The sequence below is a fragment of the Camelus bactrianus genome, chromosome 15 (genome assembly GCF_048773025.1).
Source record: "Camelus bactrianus isolate YW-2024 breed Bactrian camel chromosome 15, ASM4877302v1, whole genome shotgun sequence".
Taxonomy (NCBI): Eukaryota; Metazoa; Chordata; class Mammalia; order Artiodactyla; family Camelidae; genus Camelus; species Camelus bactrianus.
Genome location: NC_133553.1, coordinates 67,378,442 through 67,386,194, shown reverse-complemented (window position 1 = coordinate 67,386,194; position 7,753 = coordinate 67,378,442). Strand labels below are relative to the sequence as shown.

Below are 7,753 nucleotides of genomic sequence, written 5' to 3'. Positions count from 1 at the left end.
TCAGAGATGAGACAAATTCACAAGCACAAGAGTGTGAGGCCCCATAAAGAAGCAAGACGGGAGGGAGGCAGCCAGTAAAAGAGAAATCACGTGCATTTGGTGAATTAATTCATTCCACAAATGGTCATCGCTTGCCTTCTAAGGGCCAGACCTTAACCCAGGCCCTGTGGGTTAAAGAAACACATCATGGAGGAAGTGGCATTCAGATGGGCAGAGAAGGTGGGGGTAGGCACAGGATTTGGAACAGCAGAATTTCCAAGGGGGTAGTTGAGGCAGAGGGAAGAGCTGTAAAAATGAAGAACTGTGTCCTGGGAACATGGGGGTGGTTTCCCTGGCACAGGGCAAGTTTGGGGACAAAAAGCTTTGGGGGGACCATTCTAAAGAGGCATGAACGTCAGGAAACGTGTCTGAACTCAAAGGAATGCAGACTGGGACTTTGTGCAAGAATGGAATAATGGCTCCAGAGTGGATCGTGGCACAGGTGGAAGGATCAGTTGGGACATTACTGATACAGGAAAAATGGGGCCCACGAGGTTAGCTGTGTCCCTGGGATGCACCCCATCAAGTGTGGGTCCTTGGCTTTAGGCAGGAACTCAAGAGCAAGCCATACTTGAGTAAAAGTAGATTTATTCAGAGAGACACACACTCCATAGACCAAGTGGAGGCCATCTCTGAAGGCCAGAGAGACCACGAGGTGTGGGGGTGGGTGTTTAGTTTAAAGTAAAAGCGGGTACACACTCCACAGACAGAGTGCAGGCCGTGTCCGGAGGCGAGAGAGTGAGAGGCCGTGAGGCCCTCTGTTACTAGTCACTGGTTTCTGTGGGCTCAGTGGCTTCATATGCTAACAAGTGGGAGGATCATTCCAACTACCCTGCGGAAGGGGTGGGGATTCCCAGGAACTGGGCCACCGCCCACTTTTTAACTTTCCATGGTCAGCCTCCGAACTGTCATGGCGCCTGTGGGAAAGCCATTTCCCATGCTAATATATTACAACGAGAGTATAATGAAGCTCAAGGTCTACTGGAAGGCAAATCTCCCGCCATCTTGGGCCTCAAGGTCTACTGGGAGTCGAATGTTCCCCCGTCTTGGCGCTAGCTGCTGTGTCAGTCTTTTAATGGCTGTGTCCTGCCCGCTTCCTTCCTGTCTCATTACTGCCAGGCATTCAAGTGAAACACTTTGGTTTCTACCTCCCCTGGTTTTGTTTAAATCATTTGGATATTAATCCAGATTATTTTGCTTTTTTATTTTCATTTTTGTTTTTCACTTCATACTGGAGTTTGAGGGTGGTCTTTTTCCTGGGTTACTGAGGGGACAGACAGGAAGTTATGGGATGAGCAGCTTTCCCTCCAGGATGCACAAGGTGGACAGGTTTGCAGGCTGAGGATCCTTTCCTGATGGAGGAAATAGGGTGGGAACTGCTCTGGCAGCAAAATGCTTTCCTCTTAGTGTCCAGTGTCCACTGAGAATTGGCTGGTGTGCTGCATGCTCCTCTAATGCCACCTTAGGGGTCCACCACTGCAGCTACGGTGAGTTACTTTTAATTTTTTATTTTTTTTTTTTGGCTTAAAACAACAAACATTTATTATTCCAAAGTTCCTGTTGGTCAGGAGTTCTTATTTACTCTGAATGCCATTCTGCCTTGCTGGAGAAGGACAACTGATGTGGGTGAACAAAGGACAGGCGGGGTGGGGGGAGGGGGACACAGAGCCTGAAACTCCCTGATTACCACTGACTGTCACAATGTCTGCTGTCTCAGAGCCTCAGGATTTCCCACTCTGCTTACTTCTCAGGTGACTCCCTCTTTTCTCCATGTCTGGAAGTAGGTTTCTCAACAAACGTGATGAGAGTAGTTAACTCGTAGAACTCAACTTACACCCAGAACTCAGGCAACAAGGGATACTGGGAAATAAAGTTTTTGTCTTTCCAGTCTCTCCAAATCCAAGGATCTACCACAGGGTTTTTAAATCTTTACCAGTTAGTAAAGTTATATTTGGTTCTCCAACTGACAATTGTGTGTTTTTTCTATTACCCAAAGTGGGTGGAGTGGTGAGAGGCGTACCTTCCCCTGACTGTTCCCAAGCCATTCAGCCGTGGCCGGGCAGCCAGCTCTCTAAGAAGGCGACAGTCCCACGTGAACCACATGACCGCGGTGGGACTGGAGAGGAGAGATCTGGGTGTCAGGTCCCAAAGAATCCACTGTATTCCCTTCCTTGTTTTCCAACTTTGCTTTGGAATTTTTCCCTTTTCTTTCATTAAAAAAAGAAGTGTCATTTCAGTGGGATTGAGGGAGAAAAGAGAAGTAAATGTCAGGGTTCAGTTCATCACCTTGAACTAGAGTTTTCAATTCCTATTCAGGTTGAACTGTTTTTCATTTGGTTTTGAACAATTGCATTTTTGTGAATTGATATCCATATCCATGTTTAAATTGGTGTATTTCTACTTTCATATTCATTTAAAAGAATTCTTTATCATATATTAGAAACATTTTTCTGTTTGTCATTTATTTTTGTTTATGGTCTTTTCTTTTTCTTCTTTTCCTTACAGAAGGGTTTAGTATGTGCATGAATTTTAAGGAAGTCAAATCACCCATACTTTTCTTTAAGGTTTCTAGGTTTATTGTCAATCTCAGAAATGCTTTAATTATCCTCAAGTTTATGTACACTTACATTTTCTTCTAGTTCTTTTCTGGTTTTGTTTTTTATATTTAACTATTCAATCCATTGGGACTTTAATTTAGTATATGATAAAAGGATTTAATATCATTATTTTTCCCAAGTGTTACATCACCAGTTGTCAAGTTTTGTACCCTCTACTCATTGGTTCGAAATACTACCTTTATCACAGGCTAATGTTTCCGTGTGCTTAGTCTGTGCTCAGCCAACCATCCTGACAACATGTTCTACACTCAGTCTCCTTTTGCTACTATCTATTCTCCCCTCAAATCACTGTGTCCCAGGTTCTACCCCCACAGCGTCACAAACATTTCTCCAGCAAATCTTATCATCAGACTCCTAATTGTCAAAGTCTGTGGATGCTTCTCAGGTCTTTTCTTGAGGGACCTCTCTGTTACATTTGACATTGCTGGCAATTCTTTCCTTCTTGAAATCCATTCTATGGGGGTGATTGTGTTTGGCTGTTTTGGTAAATTCGGGGACTTCTGTGTCATTAGGTATGTACACCTTCATCTTTGCTAAATAACACCAAGGCACTTTCCAGAAGGGTTGTGGAATTTCACACCCCCACCAGTAGTGTGCGATAGTCTAACTAGATTATTTAAAGACAAGAATTGGTAGATCTGGGATGTGCTGGGTCTCTGCTCCCTGGCATTTGCTCAGTTCCCCCTTTTCACCTTCTTCCCGCAGATTTTTTCCTCTCCTGTGAGCTTACATCCTGCTGTTGGCCTAAGCCAACCCCACCACCGTCTCTACTCTCTCCTCCAACACAAACCAACTGAGAGCTTTAAACCCAGCTTCCTAAAACCTCATTTGCATTTTCAAAATCATCAGTGGTTTCCCAGGGCAGTCAAATAAAGTCTGAAATCCTTGGATTAGCACCCAAAAACCTTCCTCTGCCTGGTTTCCTCATTTTTTCCAAGATTTATCTCCCCCCTACTCCCTAAGGGGGGTGCAATCGAATCCAACCAAGGGAACTCATCCTGCTGGTGGGAGTGTAAATTGGTACAACCACTCTGCAAAAACAATGTGGCAATGTTTAATAAAGAAGGAAATACACCTGCTGGATGACCAAGCAGTTTCACCTTTTATGTGTGTACCAGGGCACATGAATAAGAGTGCTTACATAGCATTGTTTGTAGGTGCTCAAACATGGAAACAACCCAAATACCCATCAAGAGTAAAATGGATAAGTAAGTTCCAGTCTCTGCATCCTTCTTCACTCTGCCCCGCCATTGACCCTAGGTCAGTGAGTATGTTTCTTTTGCAGATATAGCTCTGTTTAAAACTACCTATTTTCCAAAATAGAGAGTTAGGGTTATTTCCAATGAAAAATGAATTTCCAATATCATTGTGGTAATATGTAGGAACATTCCAGCGGGGAAGGTATAGCTCAGTGGTAGTATGCATGAGGTCCTGGGTTCAATCCCCAGTACCTCCATTTAAAAAATAAAATAAATAAATGAACCTAATTACCTACCCCCTCAAAAAAAAATATGTAGGAACATTCTAACAAGTTGAGGTCACATTTTATCATTCTATTAATCTAAGTGCTCCTTTTCTTTTTTTTAATTCACTTTTTAAAATGTATACACATTTGGGGGAAGGATATAGCTCAGTGGTAGAGCACGTGCTTAGCATGCACAAGGTTGTGGGTTCAATCCCCAGTACCTCCATTAAAAACAACAATAATAAACTTTTTAAAAAATAAAAAACACTTTAAAAGTAAAAATAAAATATATACACATTAAATGGAGTATAACCTATTAAAGTATTGAATCACCGGGTTGTACAGTTGAAACTAATATAATATTGTAAATTGACTATACGTCAATAATTAATTAATTAATTAGCACATGTATTAAAAATAATAAAATAAAATCTATATACAGTCTCTTTTGGGGTTCAGTTCTATAAGTGTTAACTAATGGATACAGCCTATCCTTTCCTTTTTTTTTTTACAAAGGAGTATCAAGATGGGCTTAAGGTAGTGTCTTAGATAATGTTCACTGGGGCCTTGGAAAACAAAGTTTCATTTCACACCTTGGTAGGTGGGTTGTGTTTACTCTTATGAGTTCATGAAAGTGAAGTTCCACCTTGGTCCTTGCTCAACTGTTTAGCTCCTGATCGCCTGCCAGGACGGCCAGTCCTGGGCTGACCCTTTTCACTAGAATCAGAAGGGTCTCTTCTGGCAAAACAGGCCTGGCTTTTACTCTCTACTGGAAATGAACAAGCTGTTGCTGCAGGTGAAGGGCCCAGCCAGGGCTCTTTCTAAACCAGGTGCCCTTGGCTACGGAGTATGTGTATGACCTAAAACTCCAGAGGAGGGTCTGCCATATCTGAGCTACCTTACCTTCTAGACAGTGTCAAAATGTGATGGCCTAAGCATTGAGGGAGAGTGAATACTTGTCCCCTCACTTCTCCAAGAAAGGCAGGGAACATTGGGCCATTTAATCATATAGTAATCACACAGTTTTCAAAGCACCTTGAATCAGCTAACTGTTTAACCACAAGCCCACCATTCCATTCCATTTGCTCCGACATTATGGAAAAAAATCAAAATTTTAATTAATAGGAATAAAATTCTAGAAATACCTGCAACCCATCAAGAGACCAGCCAATGTCTCACCCAGTATTTCACCCCTTCCCTTGCCTGTTGTTTTGACCTTTCCACTTCAGTGGGTGACTTCACAAAAATGGGATGCTAGGCCTCACCAAGATGGTGACCTCGACGGCCAGCCTCTCTAGGTGGGTAGGGATTAGCATCTCCTATAAGTTCCCAGGTGATGCTAATGCTGTTGGTCAAGGGACCACACTTGGAGAATCCCTGCTATAAATCAAACTAACTATTTATAGGAAATGTGAAAGGTACAGGAATCTATTAACACCATGAGGATGCATTAAAAAAAATGGACTCTAAGAAATAGTTCCTTCAACAAATAAATTATAAGGAAAAAGCAAGCAGGGAAGAATTTAGAGATTAATGGAAACTTAATAGGCATGGAGAGCAAAGCCAAGATACCAGCCCGGAAGGAGTAGGAGCCTAGTCCTGCACATGAAGCTGGACATTAGCGTCTACCAGACTCTGCCACAGGTTTCCAGTGGTGGCTACTGGCTAAATGCATTGCAGCCTGCTTAGACTGTTCACATCCAAATCACTTTAAAGGGAAAGACTGTCTATATCAACTTGAGTATTAAGTATCATGGGAGCTCTCTGCCCAGGCACCAGTAGAACAAAATCCTGGCTGAGGAGACGTGACAGATTCCAGGTTCTCTTTTATAATTTCGCTCCAGGATGACACTGGACATAGTGCTTTCACTGTCATTTGCTTCATAGATCAGGGTGGTATCTTTGCAAAACTACTTCAAGTGGGTAAAGCAGATATCTGAGATGTCCAGGGAATCTCAGGAAATGGACACTCACCCCAAACTGAATCTGGGCTTCAAGGAAGGACAGATCATCAAGTAAAGCAATGGGAACATTACCACCAAAAGATGGTGTGTTTCTAAGTGCAGGACTGTAAGAGACTAGGGGGCCTAAGTTTACTCCCATCCCACCTGGAGGCAAAGTCACTATTCCCCCTCCATCCTCCAAGATTGCCGTCAATATTCAGGTCGCCCCACTACCCATTCCAAATCTAACCTTGGAAGCAGTGATGCAGATTTCCTTTTAGGGTGAGATTCTCCTGCTCCAGTCATGACAGCAGCTCCAGTCTCTGAGCAATGACCTGAGGAGACTTTGGCACTGCATCCAGCTCTGTTCCAAACCTGGCACCACAGCTATCCAACTGAGACCAGGTCTGAATAGCACTGGCAGGACATCAAAGACAGACTTGAAGAATAAAAATGCCCTTGAGAAGACAGGGAAGAAAACCCCACCCTTGAGGAAGAAAATGGAGGAGGTACAGAAGGTAGACCTGATAAAGAGACTCTTACAATGTATGATGTATGGGTTTGGGGATGATCATAATCCTTGTACTGAGCCAGTGGATATTCCTGAGGACCTTGTCATAGTGTCCATCACTGGAATGACTCAAGGCAATGTAAACTGGAAGACAGGGTCAAGTGCGAATTGAAGATATCAACTTCTTGATTTGAAGGGATCCAGGAAGTTTGCTACTAAGTCTTACTTACTATGGATGAAGAATTGAAACAAACTAGAAAAGCATTTGATGATGGCTCCTATGGATCTTGACATCTTTAATAATTTCTGAAGCTTCATTATTTTCTGGGACAACCATATATAGCAACTGAATATTTTCTACAGTAAAGTGCTGATATCTAACTATGTAAATAAAAGATGGAGAAACACAAGATTTTCATGTCTTTTGATTTCAGAATGATATTTTAAGTGCCTACCACATTTAAATTACTTATTAGGTTTTAATGACCACACAAAAGTTGAAGTATCTTGCAAACCACACAGGTCCTTTTGACTATCTGAAAGATGTATTACATGTCTTTGTGCCATTGTAGGCTGTACTATAACTGCTTAACATGTGAAATCTAAATGTCACCTTGGACTGTATGATAGCTGAAACATGTGTTTCATGTATTCTCATTTCTAGACAACAGAAATCTAACAGATTATTAAAGACAGTGAACTAGTTTGTGTTTTCTTAAGTAAAAGATGATATAAGAATACAGTATTTTGTAAGAATGTTTATCTGTCTCAAAAGATAAATGGTTTCTCAATAAGGAAACACAGGCCTTAAAAAATATATTAGACCAAATAGACTTAATTGATATTTATAAAGCATTCCATTCAAAAGCAGCAGAATATACATTCTTCTCAAGTCCACATGGAACCTTCTCTAGGCTAGATCACATGCTGGGCCACCAAGCAAGCCTTGGTAAATTTAAGAAAACTGAAATCATATCAAGCATCTTTTCTGACCACAACGCTATGAAGCTAGAAATCAACTATAAGAAAAAAAACTGCATTGACACAACATTGTAAACTGACTATAATTCAATAAAATAAAATTTAAAAAAAAGAAAAGGAAAGAAAAGAATGCAAAAAAACCACAAACACATGGAGGCTAAATAATATGCTACTAAACAACCAATGGATCACTGAA

At 41.6% G+C, this 7,753-nt stretch overlaps 1 pseudogene; it reads left to right on the top strand.

Moving 5' to 3' along the window:
- The first annotated feature begins 5,391 nt into the window (after positions 1–5,391).
- LOC105066988 (adaptin ear-binding coat-associated protein 1 pseudogene) lies at positions 5,392–6,464 on the top strand (annotated as a pseudogene).
- Positions 6,465–7,753: the final 1,289 nt, after the last annotated feature.